The following is a 21,521-nucleotide window of genomic DNA, read 5'->3' as shown; positions in this document are numbered from 1 at the left end:
GAGGAAGAAGCCGCACAGCTATTGATAGGAATTAGTAGCTCTTCGTGAGTCGCTGTGGGCCATATATGTCAAGCGCGTCATACTAAAGGGTATAAACAGAGAGAACTCCGCTTAAATTTCTATTCCTACATAAAACACAAGCTCCTGCTGCAGTTAACAAATAAGATTTATTCCATTGCGTACAACCCCAGGGTTGTCACTTGTAGTTTTTTCTCAGTCTGCCGCAACTGTGCCGGCAGTGCCGAGAAGTAATTGAACTGACTTTTGTTTACTTGTGAATTATTGCCCTCCTCTTTGCTTGCCCGTGTGTGCTAGTAAACAAAGCTCAATTTCAATGACCATGGCGTTTAACGGAAACAGTGGCGGCGCTGGCCAGGACGGGCCGCACAACAAGCGCCTCTGTTCGAGACGGTTCCGCTCAATAGCCGGAACAACAACAACAACATCAACGTAACAGATGAGCCTCGGCGAAAGCCATATCCTGCTGTTCACCATCATTAATCCAGTCTATCATATTACAGTGGACGTTCTACACACCATCTGCTCACCCAACGGACAAGTGCAACGTATCAAGATATTCAAGAAGAATGGAGTCCAAGCTATGGTTGAGTTTGACAGCATGGAATCCGCCACTAGATCCTTTGAACGGCTGTGACATCTACTCCGTTTGATGCACACAGAAGATCGACTATGCCAAGCCAGAAAAACTCAATGTTTACAAAAACGATACGGACTCCAGTTGGGACTACACATTGGAAGCAGCCAACGATTCTACCATCTTCGGCAGGAGACCCAACCCATACAACGACCGTCAATCATAAGTCAACCATGGTTCAAAACTAGCTCTTCTGGGAGCCGGTGGAGGAAACGGATTTGCACCGAATTTTTCACACCCCCCCCCCCCCCCAGTTTCATCCGTCGGAAAAATGGAGACCAACACCAGCCGGAACACACGTCGGATTGATGACCGAAACGGACCAGCCAACTTCATTCAACCGGTTCAGCAATAGGGCGCAATGGTGATGGTCTACGGAATCGACAACACAGCCATTACCGAAAAGCTGTTCAATTTGTTCTGCCTGTACGGAAATGTTGTCAGGATAAAGTTTGCTGAAGACCAAAGAGCATCCAGCACTTGATCAACATTCCAATCGGAAATAATGGTAGCAAAATTCAGAACTACTTGTCAGAGTCCACCAGCCCCTACACCCTGCCGGACAATTCTATCAGCTTCAAGAACTACAGTGCCTCCAAGAACAATCACTTCCTTTCCCGAGCAAGATTCCCCACTTCTCCAATACCCCACCCGGTATGTCCGAGGATCTGCTGCTGACTGCATTCATCACCACGCAAGTGCGAATGTTGCCGCTGAAATCGGAACGTCCCTCCTCCGGATTGGTTGAGTTCCCGAGCGTAGCCCTGGCGGTGAACGCCATCATGAAGTGCAACCACAGCGCGATCGATCACAAAGGCACAACATTCCCGTTCATTGTGAAGCTGTGCTTCTCCTCGTCCAAGACGATGAACGGTACGTGGAGCAACGAGAACATCGAAAACATGGGCATGGACATGGCACCGGCACCTGGTTACCCAATGTTGGCAGCGGGCGCGACAGCCTCCACATTGGCTGCAGCGTCCGGTGGTGTGACGCCCATTTCGGTGACGGGCGACTGTCTCAAATCCGAACACGATGAACCAAAGTAAGATGGATTCCGTTTCCTTTGAAGGAATGCAAAAGCAACGACGAGACTCGTGTTTTGAAAAAAAAAATTGATTATATTGTGGCAGCATCAATAACAAATTTTGACACTTGCACACTGCGCAGGCACAGAAAAAGTTCAGTGGTGCGAGTAACTTTAAAGATCAGAAAATTGTATCCATGGATGCCAAACAGTGCCAATGACTGTGCCCAGGTGTGCGTAAGCTTATTTTTGGCACACTGCGAAGTGACCAACCCCTTGTACCCGTAGGTAAAATCACCCCTGTTTGAAATTCTTCTTTAAAATTAATGACTTTAAAATTCAGCAATGGATTTTAAATCATTAATTATTTTAAATTGGAATGCTCGATCTCTTAAAGATAATGAAGACGAGCTATTTAACTTTTTGAGAGTTCATAACGTGCATATTGCCGTTATAACTGAAACGTTCCTTAAACCTGACAATAAGACAGCAAAAAAGGGTTATCTTCCATTTAATTCCACTTAATTTTGGTATCCATGACAGATACGTATTTCGACTACAATGTGCAGTCTTCATCAGTGTCATTCCCACTAAAGAACTTATCAAAATCTAACCCCCTTAAGTACTCATCCCCTAGGTAAAAAAAAGTCAAGATCATAGGTATAAAAATGAAACTACAATGTGTTGAATCGGAACCTTAGTGGGAATGACACTGATGAAGACTGCACATTGTAGTCGAAATACGTATCTGTCATGGATACCAAAATTAAGTGGAATTAAATGGAAGATAACCCTTTTTTGCTTTTTTATTTAGCATTCCGCTAACAACCCAATTTCATTACTTCACACTGACAATAAGGTTAAAAGGGACGCAAATTATTTCATTTATAGAAATGATCGTCTTGATGGAGCCTGTGGTGGCGTTGCCTTCATTGTTCATAGCAAGGGGGGCGACTCTATCTACGATATAGGAAAAATTGTATTTTGCTGTGGTTAGCAGCGTGCGTGAGTAGATAGAAAAAGATTGATGACGATTCTGAGGATTTCTTGCAAAAAGATGATGAAAGAAATTTTTCAAAGATTGATTCGTTAGTGTGAGATACGTTGAGCATCTAGAATTGAGATTTAGATGTGTCGCCCCCCTCGGTTCATAGATGAATCAACCATAAAATAATATTTTCATTTGAAACCAAAATTTCGAAACTTTGAGAGTTTCTGATGGAACAAAATTTGGGCAACTTACGTTTATAGCTGCCTATTTGCCATTCCAATGCGTAGGCCAGCAAAAGAATTTTCTCTAGGATGACCTTCAGAAACTTACCCGTCATAGGTCTAAATTCTTCATTATTGGTAATTTTAATGCTCCACTCATAGAATAATGCTCAAAGCAATTCCAATGGTAATATTCTGTTTGATGATTGGTCTATTCAATATCCAAACAGCCCAACATGCTTTTCTTCAGCAAGAAATCCCTCAACTATTTATTTGGTCTTAACTGATTCATGACAAATTTGTAGCTGACTTCGGTTCTGATCACCTTCCAGTAACTTTTGAAATATCCCAAGAAATAATTTCGAATCCCAACAGCTCTACTTTCAATTACCATAGAACTGATTGCGAGCAATATCGAACATTTATGGAATATAACTTCGATTTAAAAATTCCTTTGCAAACCAAAGATGAAATTAATTATGCTCTTGAATCTCTGACTACTTCTATAGTTGAAGCAAGAGCTGCCTCAGTACCAAAATGCGAGATTAAATTCAATTCAATTATAATAGACGACGATCTTCAGCTCTTGATCCGTCTTAAAAATGTCCGTAGGAGACAATATCAAAGAACACGCGATCCTGCCATGAAAGTTATCTGGCGGGATTTGCAAAAACAAATTAAAAGGCGATTCTCTGCTCTGGGGAACAAAACTTTTGAAAATAATGTTTCTAAATTAGACCCGAGTTCTGAGCCCTTTTGGAAACACACAAAGATTTTGAAAAAAAAAACATCAAAAACCTATTTCAGCGCTTAAAGAAGGTGGTAAAATTTTGATCACAAATTTGGAAAAAGCTCAGAAACTTGCTAAGCAATTCGAGAGTTCCCATAATTTCAGTTTGGGTCTTACTAGTCCTATTGAGAATCAGGTTGCTCGGGATTATCTGAATATTTTCTCTCGGGAAAATATTTTTGATGATTCCTGGGGGACTGATTTGGACGAAGTAAGATCTATAACTAAAACAGTTTCATAATATGAAAGCTCCAGGTGATGATGGAATTTTCTATATCCTCATCAAAAAACTCCCAGAGAGTACCTTGTATTTCTTGGCAAAATTATTTAACAGACTTGGCATACTTTCCTGATAAATGGAAAAATGCAAAAGTTGTTCCTTTTTTGAAGCTCGATAAAAATCCTGCTAGCTACCGTCCAATAAGTTTGCTTTCTTCAATAAGTAAACTTTTTGAAAAGATAATTTTAAATATAATGATGGGACCTGGTAGGGGCATCAAATTGTATACCTCATGAATGAATTTTGCATCGCACATCTGACGGCGGAATATTTTGAAAGAAATTAATTCAACTATCCTCAGAAGACTTCCCTTCCAGCTCAGAAGAAAACCACTTCCTAGTGAAACAAAAGATAAACACTTCCGTGCGACATACACCTATAACCATCAAAGTGAGCATCTTCCCATCTCATCCTCAAAACAAAAGATCATCCCAATCAAGAACCTCTGTGAAGCCACCACCGATTCCGGTCCGGCCAGAGAAGTGCACAGCAAGACGAAAACCAAGCTAAGCTGGTAAACCACTTGGACAACACAATCGTCCTTTTCACAAATTCGGATTGCTTTGAAGTTTGTTCCCCCGGTCCCGGAGCCCTTTCTTAGCAGCACAATAAAAGACGATAAAATATGAACAGGTATCAGTCAGCCGGTCAGCACCCGCACTCGAATCGCTTGCTACACACTTTCCATTCACTGCCAGGCCGCATCGGCTTCCAGCTCCAATCTCCATTGAGCAACTTCGGTCAAAAGGATAACACAAATTTTTACGACTTGAGAATCCTTTTTTGTTGTTTTCTTCCCCGTTCGGTAGCGCGCAGTACATTATGGATTAATCGTTTCGTGTTTTCTTTGTTGGAACCATTTTTCACCTCTCGGTCTGACCCACTTAGCAGATCAATCAGCCACCCGGACGGTCCTCCGAGGTACGTGTGTGCTAAATATGGTATTTTTATTACGAGTGCTTTCGGAGTTCCTCATCGTCGTCGTCGTTGTCGTCGTCGCCGTCGGTTGTCGGGTTTATCAAACCTAATTAACATGTGATTGTTAAACACGGAACATTTTCACTTATTCAGGCCAGCTCCTTTGGCTTTCAGATTCCAGCGTTCGGATCGATGACGATGTGAATTGTATCGAAGTGTTTCGTCTAAAAATTTTGTTTTGAAAATTCTGTTCAAGGACCTCCCACAACGTTTACAAGAAATCGAGGATTGAAACTCTTCCGGACCAACACTCGAAGGGGTCGGGGGAAGGCAATCAAATTCAGATTTTCCCCCACTGAGACAAAAGCCTGACGGCGACGACAGTGTGCCAAATCCGTTCCTAATTTGACCCCTCTCGACAATAATCCATCTTATTGTGTTCTTGTAGGTTGCTTTCCACCCTCCGATTTTTTGCGATTCAATCCCTCCTACAACTTTGCATCCTTTTGTTAGCGAGGGCAGACGATAATCTTTTCATTTCAACAAATCACGACCCGATGTGTCGGGCTGGTGGGGTGTATCAGCGAGATTGTGAAATTGGTTCCGCTGGGAATTATTGCGGCCCCGGGCAACACGGGTGAGATGTGAGGGTACGATTCCAGACGAATAAGGCTGGAGATGTGAAGAGCTATGAACTTTTGGTAATTGCTATTCTTGATTTGCTGGTACTTTGCAGCAAAAACTTTTAAGGTCAGCATGAAACGTATCGGTGGATGTTTCATCATAAGTTTCATCGAGATTTGATCATGAGACTAGTTAAATAACCCCTATGTAGGTCGAGGTGGTGATCTTTCATGATGACCTTCTTGCACAAATTTCACATAAATAAAAACCCCTCCAAACACCAGGATTGTCTTGGCCTTCTGTAAGTCAATTTGCGAACAACAATTTCTATTTTTGGATGCAATTTCAATGATATTGTTTTAGCTCCCCATACGACAGAATTTCCGTCAGTATTTCCATCAATATGTTCATGTCAATATTTTTAACAATATTTATGGTGGGTAATCAGTGGACCCAACACGATTGATTTGATTGACAATAATCGTATTGTCAATACATTCAATATTGACGTCAATACATCGGTATTGACAATATTTCTGTATTCACCCCAACAAACAATTTTAGCTGCAGCTTAGCTTATACAGGCAAAAATTAGCTGCATAAGGCAAATTTTGGCTGTATTAGCTAATCTGCAGCTAAACTTGTTTGTTGGGACATCATCAATATTATTGTCAATAATTCCCCTTCGCGTCAATATATTGATACGTGTGGGGTTCAACAAAGGGTCGCTCCTCATCAATATTTGCATCAATGTGATTGTCAATACTTTTGAGTATTGACAAGATTTTTGCCCGTGTGGTGCTTGCTAATAATTCAAGCTGAACATTGCATTAGGTCCCAAGTAGAATTGACAGATTCTCTTCTTGGACTTTCTCTTTGCATCCCCACAGCCATGTAAAGACATTTCCAGGTATTTTCAGCACACAGATCGATAAAAGAAGATTTTATCTAGTATCTAATACGACAAACACAACAAGAAACGGTTAGGTGGTCAAGTTATTAACGAAAGAGAAAGTCAATGAAGAGAATCGATCAATGTTACTTAGAACCGAATGCAATGTTCAGCTTATTGAATATCAGCAAATGTTCTGGCATTCGTCTTATTTACTGGAGGCCCAATTCAGCAAATTGTTTTACTGAATCACAAATTCCAAATTTTGTACGTAGAAGGTACAAGCCACCAACGCAATCAGTACGTCACACTGAGTCCATACACGTCACCAACGTCGCAACCGAAATCAAATTCCTTCCAATTAGACATTTTGATTTGTGCTCCTTCAGAGCAGTCCAGGTAGCTTTCGACGATGTTTTCGCTCGAATCAGGCCGTATACTGGCTCTCATCTACTGTCAATTTGGTCGTGGCCAACGTTTTGTTTTGTGTTGGGCTATAAAATGTTGAGTTGACAACCTGGAAGGAGCGGAATACCTAGCCCTGGTCCTCACAAGTTCCTACTTCACGCCTCCCCGAGTCATATGATAACAAAAGACTACCAGCTGAAACATGGACACAGCTGGGTGGCGTAGCCTGGGCAATGTTGCCAGTCCGGCAATAGCAAAGTGAAGAGGTGCGACGCGAACACTGGCGTGGTAACCATAGTACGGTGATAGAAGAAATGCTTCACCAAACCCGAGCGTCTGTTCACCATGGAGGTGCGGCTAATCTCCGTCCTAGTGCCAGCGTGGGACTCTAAACAGAGCTGTGCACGATGGTCCCCCAGCGATACAGGGGGGTTGGGGCAGGCCCAACAAGCCGCCCTGGACCAAAACAAAGTTGCAAATACTCAAGAAAGAAATACCTACGTGACGAAATAAGGACTACGATTGGAAACTCGGAGCATGGAACTGCAAATCGCTTGGCTTTCCGGGCTGCGATAGGTTAATCTATGACGAACTTCAAACACGCAACTTCGAAATCGTAGCACTGCAGGAACCTTGCTGGACGGGACAAAAGGTATGGAAAAGCGGGCATCGAGCGGCTACTTTCTACCAGAGCTGTGGCATCACCAACAAGCTGGGAACCGGCTTTGTAGTGCTGGGTAAGATGCGCCAACGCGTGATTGGTTGGCAGCCGATCAACGCGAGGATGTGCAAGTTGAGGATTAAGGGCCGTTTCTTCAACTACAGCATCATCAACGTGCACTGCCGACACGAAGGGAGACTCGACGACGAGAAAGAAGCGTTCTATACGCAGCTGGAACAGGTGTACGACGGCTGTTCGCAACGGGACGTCAAAATCGTCATCGGCGACATGAACGCTCAGGTAGGACGGGAGACAATGTATAGACCGGCAGCCTGCATGCCGTATCGAACGACAACGGCCAGCGATGCGTGAACTTTGCAGCCTCTCGGGGTATGGTTGTTCGAAGTACCTTTTTCCCCCGCAAGGATATCCACAAAACCACCTGGAGATCACCTGACCAACACACAGAAAACCAAATCGATCACGTTCTAATCGACGGGAAATTCTTCTCCGACATTATCAACGCCCGCACGTACCGCAGTGCGAACATAGATTCGGACCACTACCTAGTTGCAGTATACATGCGCTCAAAACTCTCAACGGTGCATAACATCCGTCGAAGTCCAACGTCGCGACCCAACATCGGTGTGGAAGTTTCCACTTGTGTTGGCTCTATCACCACCATCGCGGCATATTGCCCCAAGCAAGTCAACATAAACGACGGGTCGGCATCAAAACTGCGACAGGACATCATGAAGTTAACTCGGCGGCAGAGCAAGTACATTATCATACATCGTACATCGGGGACCTCAACGCGAAACACCAAGCCTGGGGAAACAGCAGAAACAACAGGAACGGCATTATCTTAACCGACGACGTTGAAGAAGGTCACTACAACATCTTGAGCCCGGATTCTCCCACCCGGTTGAGTCGATCCGGAGCTCATTCAACCATCGATTTCTACATCTCCAATTTGACCAACATCTCTAAACCAGTCGTCACTCAAGAACTCAGCTCCGACCACTATCCGGTGGTGGCTGTGGTAGGATCCACCGTTAACCGATTTCAAGCTTTCCGGCGCAACTATCATCGTGCCGACTGGGGTCAGTTCCAACACTGCGTCGACACCGCTGTAGACTACGATGTCCAACCGGAATCGTTCGAAGACGTTGACTGGTGTCTGCGCTCCATCGATGAAGCAATTTCCCGGGCCAGGGAGCTACATGTGCCAGTATCCAGACAGGTGATTAATACTTTGAACCTTGACAGGCACACTAAAGACCTCATTAGATTCCGCCATACGATTCGCAGGCAGTACCAGCGTACTGATCTGCCTATCCTGAAGACCAATTGCAACCGTTTGAACAAAATCATCCAAGCCAGGATGGTGGATCTCAGAAATGCAAACAAAATTCACTCTCTCCCAGATGGTGCTAAGCCATTCTGGAAAATGGCAAAGATTTTGAAAAATAAGCCGAGACTCATTCCTCCCCTTTGGTCTCCTAACCAAAATTCGGATCCATCTTTGCTAATAACCCAAGTTGAAAAGGCCAATGCAGTGATTAAATCAACCAAGAACATGAAGGTCGCTGGTGTCGATGGAGTGGTGAACCGCAACCTCGAGTTGAAAAACTTTAGTGTTGACTTCTTCGAGCACCTTGCAGTGGTCTTCAATAAGTGTTTGATGCTTGGCTACTTCCCTGCATGCTGTCATTCCAATTCACAAGCCTGGCAAAGACCATACCAGTGCCAAAAGCTATCGCCGCATCAGCCTCTTGTCCTCCATCTCGAAGCTATTCGAAAAACTGATACTCAGCCGTCTGCTGGTGTTTTCAAATGATAATAACAAGAGCAATTCGGGTTTAGAAAAGGCCACTCTACCATCCACCAACTCACACGGGTTAGTAACATCATCAAGCGGAACAAGTCCGTTTCCAATACATCTGCCATGGATACAAGCTGCATCGATACAACTTTCCGATCTACCTCGTGAAGATCATCAAAAACTACTTGCCGGGCAGATCATTCCAGGTCTACTTGAACAATTTCCCCTCTGATACGTTCAACGCTGATGTTGGGGTTCCCCATGGTAGCCTCCTTGGCCCTATCCTCTTCAACATCTTCACGTCAGATGTTTCTCCCCTATTTTGTCAATGTTTGCGGATGACACTGCCATCATCTTTAAGGGTCGACTGATCCGTGCTCGGACGAGAAAACTCCAATCAGGCCTGGATGTTCTGTCCCACTATTTCAAAAGCTGGAAGATTTGTATCAATGCAGCTAAAACACAGACCATACTATTTCCATACTCGAACTAACCTCGGCTTGTTCCGCCTGGTAACTCAAAAGTCCACCTTGATAACACTCCCATTAAATGGTCGAGTGAAGTCGTCTACCTTGGTCTCACTCTTGACAGCAAGTTGCTATTCCGGTCCCATGTGGACAAAACATCCACCAAGTGCAACATCTTGATTAGGTCGCTCTACAAACTTATCAACAGAAAATAAGCTTGACGTCCACAAGCAAATCATCCTCCCCACGATTGAGTACGGAACGCCAATCTGGGAGAGTTGTGCTATGTGCCATAACCTCAAACTCCAAAGGATCCAGAACAAGATCCTTAGGATGATCCTAAACAGTCCTCCACGGACCCGAAATTCTTGAGGTCCACCGCCTGGCTGGCCTTCAGCCTCTCAAAGAGCGACGAACGGTCCCCTTGGAAAGGTTCAGAGACACCTGCCTTAGATTAGATCTTCAGATCATACGTGATCTGGCACGTTAGTTAAGTTAGACTCGTAGTTTGGTAGGTACTCCAAAGGGTATTCTGTTAACTAGATGAAATACGCAAATACTAAATTAGAATACCCAATGAACAAAGATGAACAGCCAGATAGGCTAATCAATTGAAATGTAAAATCAATGTCTACATCATAATCAACAGAAATAGACGAAATTTTACTACTACTACTTGGCTTAGTTTCGATTCACCTGTTCAACGACAAACAACAAGCATCAATGACTGGTCGTGGCAAGGGAGGCAAAGGTCTTAGAAAAGGAGGCGCCAAGCGTCATCGGAAGGTTCAGCGTGATAACATCCAGGGTATTACCAAGCCTGACATCCGTCGTCTGGCTCGACGTGGTGGTGTCAAGCGTATTTCCGGTCTGATCTACGAGAAAATCCGAGATGTGTCACCTACACTGAACACGCCAAGCGCAAAACCGTCACGGCCATGGATGTCGTCTACGCTCTGAAGCGACAGGGACGCACTCTGTACGTTTTCGGAGGTTAAAAGTTAATGATACAAAAATCAAATAATTTGTTAGGGAAATAAAATATGTTCTATTTGTAGCCTTATCGGTGCGTTAAATTTATTCCGCTTCAATTTTATAAACTGAGAAACCATGATAGGAGTATGCATTCTCCTGCTGCGCGACATCTTCGAAAACGTCCGAACCGTTAAATCACTAGGTTCATACAAAGAGAGTACAGCGAGTACGTAGTCCTACGTAAACAATGCGGTCGTATCTTGTACACCACCCTCCAACCTTTTTTTTTAATCTAGTTCGTTTATTTGTAAGGCTCAATCGCGTTAGCTTTACGGAGCCGATAATCCATTGTTCTTTGTTTGTAACAAAATTCACTTAATTCTATGTCTAGTAGGAGTTGGGCCGAATACTCGCGGCTTACCCGAGGTTAGAGGGGTACATTGTCGAAGAAAAGGAAAAGAGGAGGAACTTGGGGGCAGAGTTTCGTTGTCTCATCAGAGCGATGTCGCCCGTATGAACGGTAGTGTGATTCTAGATTCGTCTGGAGCTCGACCGGCTATGGTGACCAGTAGACGACGATCAGACTCATCGAGACGGGGGACAAGACAAACAAAAACTAATAAAGAGATACAAAAGACAAACGAATTAAATTGGGATACTAGACATTTACAGAAACACATAAATCGACTGCATATAGCAGAGATCACGGGTACCCAAGTCACTGAAACTTGCGCGTATAGAGAAAACTATTTCGCGTGATTTAATACCCCGTACATCATGTAATATAGGCTGTCTTGCAATGAGCACTCATACATAGGATTGCCAATGAAAACTAGATGTATGAGTGCTCGTTGCAAGACAGCCTATATTACATGATATAAGCCATAGCCTGTACGGGGTATAACCATAGAGGTAACTCTAATACCCTGGACAGACTATGGCTCATATCATGTAATATAGGCTGTCTTGCAATGAGCATTCATACATAGGATTTCCAGTGAAAACTAGATGTATAAGTGCTCATTGCGAGACAGCCTATATTACATGATATAAGCCATAGTCTGTCCAGGGTATAAGACTAGTAGGTCCCGAAGAAACATGCTCAACTTTTTGGCTCAGCTGTGGTACTATCTTCGGTCCCAAGCTAATCGATTCACCCCTCGAAACATAGGAAAATCCACTAACACTTCTTTTTATCTGTCAAACTTTCATAGTGAATCAAAACAAGCATCGTGTAGCACTAGAATTTCGACTAGAATGGGGTACGTTAATCGATTTGCTAGTCAAATAGTGAGCCAATTTAAAATCGATAGTTTCGTTTAACGGATGATTCTAAATTCGATTAGTTAATCAAAGTACAGTCGAATTACGCTCGTTGGGGTTGATGCATATATCATGTCACGCTCTAAGGGGGGAGGGGGGGGGGTCTAAGATTTTGTGACAAGCAATGCATTAGGTATAGGAAAAACGTCACGATAGGGGGGGAGGGAGTAGTTTTTTGCTCGATTTGGTGTGACATAATTAATGCATGGGCCCTTGGGCTATCTTTAAGTGGGCCACGTTTTAGTTGGGCTCCCATTAGTTGGGCTGTAGCCCACCCAAATCGAAGTCAAACGTTATTTCTGACAGTGCTGATTCCTTTTGAGGGGCCAATGGATGATCAATTTGGATAGTTGCTCAAGGATTGTGATGATAATAATCAACCGGTGTATCCCTCAACCAATTTGACAATTGAATCCAATTAACGAAAGCTTAAGTGGGCCATGGATTTAGCCCAACGAGCGAAAGTTGTCTGTTCTGGTATACCATCAAAACCAAGATATGTATACACCAAAGAGCAACAAACAAACATTGGACCACCCTCAGGATGACCCACGAAAGAAGGATAAAGGCATCGCACCTGCATTCAATCGCCTCTTAGTCTGGTTACTTTGAGTTGTGCCGCGCCACGTCCATCGTCCTTGCTTATTTTTTCTATCGAAAACTTTGAATATTTAAGGCAAAAACATTCAACACCGACCGCACTCGACAAAGGAGAATCACGGAAGTGGCACCTGACCAAACGATGGAAAACATGTAGAAATAAGAACCGTTGCCGTTGTCGTTTACGTTTTATTCTTTTTCAACCAGTCTTCGTGAAAGTAATGGAAAATAGCAAAACGAGAAATTCTTAAACAGGCGAGGAGTTCAATATAGGGGAAATGGCTCTAATGTTAGCCTATGGATCTAAGATTGGGCCCATCGCTAAAAATCTGCTATTTATCAATTTAATCTAGATGAACGCGTTATTAGGACGGTACTAATGGATATTTTTGGTAGCTATTGAAAATTTAGTCGATTGCTGAATTTATGTATGGGCCCAAATTAGGGACATTTAGGCCGACATTACATACATTTCCCCTATTTTATGGTATTTATAGAGTGAAAAAATAGCAAAACCGATTTTCTCTTTTGTTAATAATGTTTTGTAAATTGTAATTGCTGTTGCTTTTGATAGCCAATATAACCTGTTACAACTCTGCATTGGGCGGCGCCGGTGCTCTCACCCTTGCAGGCCTGGGTTCAATCCCAATCGGCGCCGCCGGGATGTTCTTAGGCATAACATTTGTCATTTATAGATGAAATTAAAATCCAAATACGCCAATCGATAGGATATTACATTACGAACCTGCTATTATAAATATATTATATTTTCCAATTTGTCTGTTATTAAACTGTTGAAAATGTACCAATGATAATTTTATCACTGTTTTCATGAAATAAGCCTTTTTCCCCAAACCCAGTCATCATAAACGAATACCACTTGGTTGCACATCATTCTGCTTGAACTTGAAAAGATATAATTCAGCGCTGCTCTCCTGCCTCTGCTCATTACCGCTTCAGACGGCGTGGCACTAGGTCCTGCAGCAAGAAGGACTAAATCAGCTGCCAAAGGTGGATCAAGACGTGTCCACCAAAATGAGAAATGAGACTTGAAAAAACGTGCATGTAAAACCCCCTCCCCCTTAACATAACCCGAAAAAGATATGGACTTTGACGATCATTTTTTTTTCCGGGAAATAAATTTTAAGCAAACTACAATTATGTATAAACAATTAATTTTTTACATGCAGAGCCAACATTTTCAAAAAAAAATGCTTAAGAGGAGACATACACTCGATGAATTACCAACAACTGACTGTAAAACATATCTGGTACCTCTATATATGCAATTGTATTAACATCCAAAGTCCATCCTTTTTTACATATTCTGCGCAAAAGAAACTTTTTGGTCCGCCCCATTCGTAAAAAAAAACTGCGGGAAATCTTGTCAGGTGCGGTTGCACATCGTTCTGCTTGAACCTGAAAAGATATAAAAGAGCGCTGCTGTCGTGCCTTTGCTCATTGTCGCCTCGGACGGCGTGGCACTTGGTCCTGCAGCAAACAGGACCAAGTCAGTGGCTAAAGGTGGATCACGGCGTGACCACAATGAGGAATGAGGAAAAGCAATGTATGTAAACCCCCTCCTCCCTTCATAACAACCTCTCCCCCGCCCCCTCAACAATAACCCGAAAAGGGCATGGACTTTGACGATCACTTTTTTCCGGGAGAAAAAGCAAACCACAATTATTAGTAAAAACAGTAGTTTTTCCCTTAATTTCTTCCCGCACCAAAACTTTCTAATTTGAGAAAAAAAAATTGCTTGAAGACATATTCGATGATATTATGCTGGTGAATTACACACAACTGACTGTAAATCATATCTGGTACCTCTATATATGACATTATGTTAACATCCAAAGTCCATCCTTTTTTCCATATTCTGTACAAAAGAAACGTTCTACCCAGCCCCCATTAATAATAAAATTGCGGGAAATCCTGTCAGTTGCGGGGCTTAGAAAGTATGTTTTGTGCAGAATATGTAAAAAAAAAGAAGGAACTTCGGATGCATTTTTTCTGCAAAATATGTAAAAAAGGAGGGGACGTCCGATGTTAACCATAATACATATATCATGCATCATAGATAGAGATAGATAGATATCATCCTCATTCTCTGCTTGAGTTCAGTTCGATGTTAGCTCTCTCTCTCTCGAGTTGTTTGAAAAGTTCATGGCGATAGTGTTCGTGCTCTCTCTTTCGCGGTTTGTCGTGCGTGTGTGTGTGCCCCGAAATGGGGAAGCATCGGTCGCGAAGCCCGGCGAAGGTCCAGAACCCCGGTGAAGGAAGCTCCGGCCTACCTCGAACAGGTTTGCTGTTCTCCCCATGGATGGGAATATCTAGCCAGCTGTGTTGGAAAAACGCAGCAAGAAGAGGAAGAAGAATCGAGGCCAGTCCGATGTCACTGCGACGAACGCCAGCGACATCGGTGATTTCGGCGACGCCATCGACAACGAAAATTCTGCCGGCCCGAGTGCGGCAAAAGCCCGAGAGCTCATCGCGGATCTAGTGACGCTGGGCGTTAAAGCCGAATACAAGTTGGGCAGAGTCGGCACCAAGGTGGTGCTCCGTACCAAAGCGGAGTATGACTTGGTCGTCGCTCACATGAGAACTTCCAAGGCGGAATTCTTCACCCACGACATTCCCGGTGAGAAGCCATTCAAGGTCGTCCCGAAGTTTATCGAAGCTGAAATCAGGGACCGGTACAAGCTGGCCCCAAGTGCCGTCTATCGGATGACAAGAAGAGACGAGAACGTGAAGGCGTATCCGGATTGCCTTTTCCTGGTACTCTTCCAGAAGGGAACGGTGACGCTCAACGCACTGAAAGCCATACGCATAGTGTGGAGGTGGAATCACGAACTGGAAACGTCCGGTTTATCGCTGTTTACTGCCCAGGCCCACCTGACCGCCATCACCCGTACTAGCTCCTGATTCATCGTTGGGGGCGACCACGCACAACATGGACTGCACACTGTGCAATTTCCGGACGAACCAACTGTCATCTCTCCGGCGGGAAATCCCTCCACCCTGGACTTTTTCCTGTCAAACATCGGACTATCCAAGCCGGAGGCGCACAACGATCTCAGCTCCGACCACCAACCGGTGGTGACTGAAGTCGGTGTCAACGTGGTTCCTGCTAGAAGCTGCCTGCGTAAAGACTACCACCATGTCAACTGGGTGCAGAACGGACGAAAGGTGGACAGCAACATCAATGAAAATCCACCGCTCAACACCGTAGATGACATCGACCGGACGTTGGAAGGACTCCAACAGGCCATATCCATGGCTGACGAGGCGTACGTTCAACAAGCTCCTGTGAGGGGTAAGTTTGTTTCTATTGATTCCCACACCCAATTACTGATTCGGTTGAGAAATGTTCGTAGACGCCAGTTTCAGAGGACTGGAGATCTGGGTAAAAAACGTGAAATGGCCGATCTGAATAGGCAGATTGCTTCCAGAATGGACTCACTCACTTGTGTTGTCCAGAATCTGGATGACCGCTCCAGACCATTCTGGAAGGTAGCCAAGGTCCTGAAAACTCATCCCAAACCCGTTCCACATCTCAGAGTCGAAAATGATGACGATCGGCTTCTAATCACCCCACAGGAGAAAGCAAATGCGATCGGTGAGCATGTCGCTTCATTGCATTTGCTTGGCTCGACTATCCAAAGTCCGCTCGATGATCAGGTTGCGCAATGCGTTCAAAACCTTGATGTCTCCCCTTGTGTCGTGCCTCCGGCGGATATGATTACAGTACAACAGATTTGCTCAGCGCTGAAATGTACCAAGAACATGAAGGCCCGGGTTTGGCGGTATATTCAACTTGATCTTGAAGAGACTCAGCATGCAGTCTCTTCTAACCGCTATCCTCAAAAGATGTTTGGAACTGCACTACTTTCCAGCGCTGAGCAAATTGTTCGAGAAACTCATTCTCAATCGTTTGCTCAAGTTTGTCGAGGAAAATAACAATCTCCTTCCGGAACAGTTTGGGTTCAGAAAGGGGCACTCCACCAATCATCAGCTAGTACGGGTGATAAATAACATCCAAAGTAACAAAGCTGTATCCAAGTCCACAGCCATGGCCTTGTTAGACGTTGAAAAGGCGTTTGACAATGTTTGGCATGATGGACTTGTGTACAAGCTTTGTGACTTCAACTTCCCATTACATCTGGTTAAAATCACCCGTAGCTACCTCCAGCAAAGGTCGTTTAAGGTATCGTTGAATGGTTGTTTTTCAGACACGTTTTTCATCCCAGCAGGAGTCCCGCAAGGCAGTCTGCTGGGCCCCTTGCTTTACAGCATTTACACTTCCGACATTCCTCCCCTTGGAGACGGTTGCGTGTTTTTCCTGTTCGCAGATGATACCGCAATAGCCGTCAAAGGAAGGATGCCTCGCGGAATAACGAACAAACTTCAACGATGCCTTAACGCCTTCGCTGATTATGCCATCACGTGGAAAATCAAAATCAATGCCTCCAAGACACAAGCGATCATGTTCCTCGATCGGCAATCGCCCAAACTGAAACCGGCTCCATCTTGTACTGTAATCATGGATGGCACAAGGGTTGAGTGGTCTGCCGAAGTAACCTATCTCGGGATGTTGTTTGATGAAAAGCTCCTCTTCCGTTCGCATGTAGAGAAAACAGTAGTCAAGTGTTCTGCCTTGGTTAGGTGTCTGCATCCGCTGATTTGCCGCAGATCCCGCCTCTCAAGGGTGAACAAACTGGTTGTCTACAAACAAATCATAGGACCTGCGATCCTCTGTGCACAGACTCACAGGAACAAAATGCAAGTCGCTCAGAATAGAGTACTGAGGATGGTTCTTGATCGTCTTTTCGACACTTGAATAACAAATTTACATGAAGAGGCAGGCATTGCCAAAATAGATTCCAGAATTAACGAAATTAAGAGCTTTGATAAGCAATTTGTATATAGTAGATTAGGTGTATATAGTAGTTGTAGGTTAGTTATAATTGTAAATAGTAGTTATAAGTAGTCTCCTTTTTCAAATTTAAAACAAATCAATCCCACCAAGGTGGTCATTCTTAAAACAGGCCTGATAGGACTAGGAACTGTTATTAATAATAATTGAAATTTCAAAGGAACTAAAGTTGAAAAGACGCATCTGTGTCACTTGATAAGTTATACATGAAAACCACACAAATTCAAGAAATATATATCATTTAAAGTCAAAAAAGATAGATCGATAGGATCTACGTCACACTGCGGTCGTGTCTAGGACACAACCCTTATTGAAAATGCAAAAAAAAACTAGGTTTTCCCATGCTAATTTCCATACAAATTTCAAACGCAATGCGGAAAGCCGGGCTGAAAGCAATCATTCCAAAATTTTGCACAGTTGTTTGGGACCCCAAATGGAACCAAAAAAACATTGTTCTGAAAAAATGATCATGATGACCCACGCTATTATACATGCTCACTAGACTGATGCAAAATTTGAAATTTTCACTCCGCAGTGCTCAAACGGTTCCAAATTGGGCCCTGATTAGCCTCCCAAAATTTGAACTCATTTAGTGTGTTAGTGTCGGTTCATATCTATCTCAAAATTCATCAGTTCACTCCACATTCGAAAATGATACCTGAGCTTGTTGAAAATTTTCACAGGTACAACTTTGTTCAAGACCACTTTTCGATCAAATGTAAGGAACAAAAATTATTCAAGTCACTGATGTCTTATGATTATGCTCAATCAACTGTTCAGTAGGTAACATTGGTGTTTATGGCGCGTATAATAGAGAACAAAAATCATGGCTACTATGTCACACTGCAGAATACAGTGTGGCCCACAATACAGTTGCTTGATCTTGCCATAAGATTATCAATCTCTCAAACAATTAATAACTATTTAATTTGCCGTTTGGCTGAAAAACAATTTTCTGCACAGTTGTAGCTGATAAAAAATCCCATAAGAATAGCCAAAGAATTTGTTAACAGTACAATATGTAAAAAGGCTAGAAGACAATGAACAAAAAGTTTTGTTTTCCCTTAGTAACTTCGAATGGTTTGTGCCAAGTCAGTTTCTTATCAAATGAGTTTGAACTTTTAGAGGCTAATCAGGACCCGATTTGAAACCGTTTGAACATGGTGGAGCGAAAATTTCAAATTTTGCATCAGTCTAATGCTCACTGTCGAAATGTCTGATGTTTACCGAACAATTAAACTGTTGAACGTTCGGTAAAAATTACCGAAAACGGAAATCATTTCTAAGTGTGGATCAAGGCCTGACTATAAAAAATAAACAAAGATTAAATCTAGCCCTTGATATTTTCTAGGTTATCTTGATCTTGGAAATTCACGAGAATGACCCCAGAGGAATTTGAAGTCTTATACCCCGTTCACATTACAGCCTATGTCACGTAATATAGGTTGTCTTGCAATGAGCACTCATGCATAGGATTTCCAGTGAAAACTAGATGTATGAGTGCTCATTGCAAGACAGCCTATATAACATGATATAAGCCATAGTCTGTACGGGGTATTACAGTAAAAATGCATAGGATTCGATCAAAGTTACCTGTGCCTTGAAATCTGACGAGTCATTCAAACACCCCGATTTAAATCGAATACTTTAGGCATATCTACAAGACCTTTTGATATCCAACGATTCTGGTTTGAAGTTGATAATTGAAACAGAGCTGGCACTCGTCTAAAACATAATACTTTAGTTTGGTAGTAGTTCCGATTCTCCAACCAATCCTGACCGCCTCATTGTCGCGTGTTGTTATCGCATTCCGGGGCGGCCGGCACACGTAGCAATCGTCGGCCTCCCATAATTACGCCGCGCAATAATGAATAATGTCACTCCACTTCAATTTCTCCTCTTTATAGTTCTGTCGACCGGCCGACAACAACAGCAGCAAGAACAACAACGATTCCCTTTGATAAGAAGCGCGTGTGGGAGCCAAATTAGCCTTCCTATACCTAACTGACAACGATGACGACGGTGGCGGCCACGAGGGTGACATCATTTAACAATTGATGTCATTCCGGAGCGCGGTTGCAGTTTTTTTTTTTTCGAATTCACAAGAACGAGCAAAGAAACCCTTCATTTATGACCATCGATGGAACCGGTCATATAAGTGGAATGCACGCGTCAGTCTCGGGAATGGGGTTAAACGAGGTGTACAAGCCGGAAGTCCGGCATGGGTGCGACACAACGCATCATCGGTAATATCTTCTGATGGTTCCTGAGTTATGAATAATTAATCACCTTCGCTGGTTGCTCGCCGTAGACGGTTAAATGCGAGGTCAAAATAATTGAACAATGATGGGCATTGTGGTCACGTGACTTTCGACCGAAATTATTCTGTCATATTAGATCACCGTTTTCCATTTCTATCATTGCTGGTTTGGAGTCGTAAAAAGAAAGGGTTGTTCGATAATGAACGTGTGAAATTGCGTTCCTGAAAGCGAACCCATCAGCTACTGGTCAAACCGACTGTCTTCCCATCGAATACGGCAATGGTGGGAAGAAGCATTCCTTAAAACTCAAAACGATTCACCTCCCGCACTCAACCACGAGAAGTGGGTCGCTCTGATCAAAGGACTCTGCAGCAACAGCAGCAGCAGGTTGATGATAATGCAAAATTCTTTCCTCAACCTAGAATCCACAATCAACCACCTTGGAGATGGGAAAAAGAGTACACCTCTTCAGTCCAGAAGGTCGGGCCGTGCAAGAAGATTCGGTTGAATTTCAAGTGCCATCGAGGCTGATGTCACCACTTGAAATTTTATACTTACATGAATCTCTCAAGGTCCGAAAAATCGTTCCGCCACTTGGGTGGTCCGAGAAATGTAGTTCTAATTTGATTGAAATCCATCACACACATGCCAGCATAAAGAGCACGATTCATGTGGCACGCGATTGGACATCCGCGATGCACAATCCGTGTCAAACAAAGGTGCATCCCAGCGAGAGCGCAGAAAGCATTATCACCTCGTGCGGTGGGTTCAATTAATTCGCGCGCATTTCACCGGTATGTGCGAATTTTGTCTCCCCCTCCACCCCCCGAGAAACCATCAAGAAAGCGAACCGAGCCGCGTGCGGGTGCAGCACAAGTCACGGAATCAATAGCTGCGATTGTTTGTTTGGCAAACAAAGAAAGTACTTCACCACACGGCTTGGCTTGAAGGTGATGTCCGCGTACATGATTGAACGCTACAAATGAAACGAAATGCATTAACGGTGCTGCACATTTACGACTTATGGTGGAGAAATCGCGTTTTTAGTAGCTGATGCAGTTGCATGCGTGCTAAAAGCTCACATCTCGTTTGTTTCAATTTGCAGGACCTACATTTTCGACGGGCATCGTGTGTGGTCTAGATTCGATGTGAAGCCTCGATCAGGTCTCCAAGATCAAAATCTAAGCCGCTTCCAAGTTGAAGTGGGCGATGCTTCTCCTCTCATCTCGTAGTCGTGTTTTCTCTGGATAGGTTTCCGAAGCGTCTCAAGCATATCAACCGGAGATCATGATGAGGCATAAGGAGCGGGAATGATTCAGCAGTTCGAGATGTTTGAAAACATTCGAAGAATGAGCGGTTTCAGCTTCCGAAATAATTCATTCTTCGGTAATGCTGGGGTTGCATGCATGATGGGAACAAATCGGAACGATTGTTTTCAAAACAAGCTTTCATACGAAAAACGGTTCGTTTCCCTATAGGGTTAGCTACCCCATTTCCGGCCTATTAAGCACAACCCGCACTTGTCTTTTATAATCTAGCGCAGTTTAGCACCAAATGGAATGTTATTATTACTGAAGGCTTCCAAAGCGTAAGATTTGATAAAGAGAAACCAATTGTTGAGATATTGTCAAAAGTCTAAACTGAGCCTAACGCATTGAAAGGCCAAT

The 21,521-nt window shown here is 43.5% G+C and overlaps 1 pseudogene; it reads left to right on the top strand.

The window, feature by feature from the left end:
• Positions 1–334: 334 nt before the first annotated feature.
• On the top strand, positions 335–1,704 carry LOC135698872 (heterogeneous nuclear ribonucleoprotein L-like; annotated as a pseudogene).
• Positions 1,705–21,521: the final 19,817 nt, after the last annotated feature.

This window comes from Ochlerotatus camptorhynchus, unplaced genomic scaffold, assembly GCF_037179485.1.
Source record: "Ochlerotatus camptorhynchus isolate MF236.1 unplaced genomic scaffold, CSIRO-AGI_Acam_v1.1 ptg000097l, whole genome shotgun sequence".
Classification (NCBI taxonomy): Eukaryota; Metazoa; Arthropoda; class Insecta; order Diptera; family Culicidae; genus Ochlerotatus; species Ochlerotatus camptorhynchus.
This window is presented reverse-complemented; position numbering and strand designations above follow the sequence as displayed.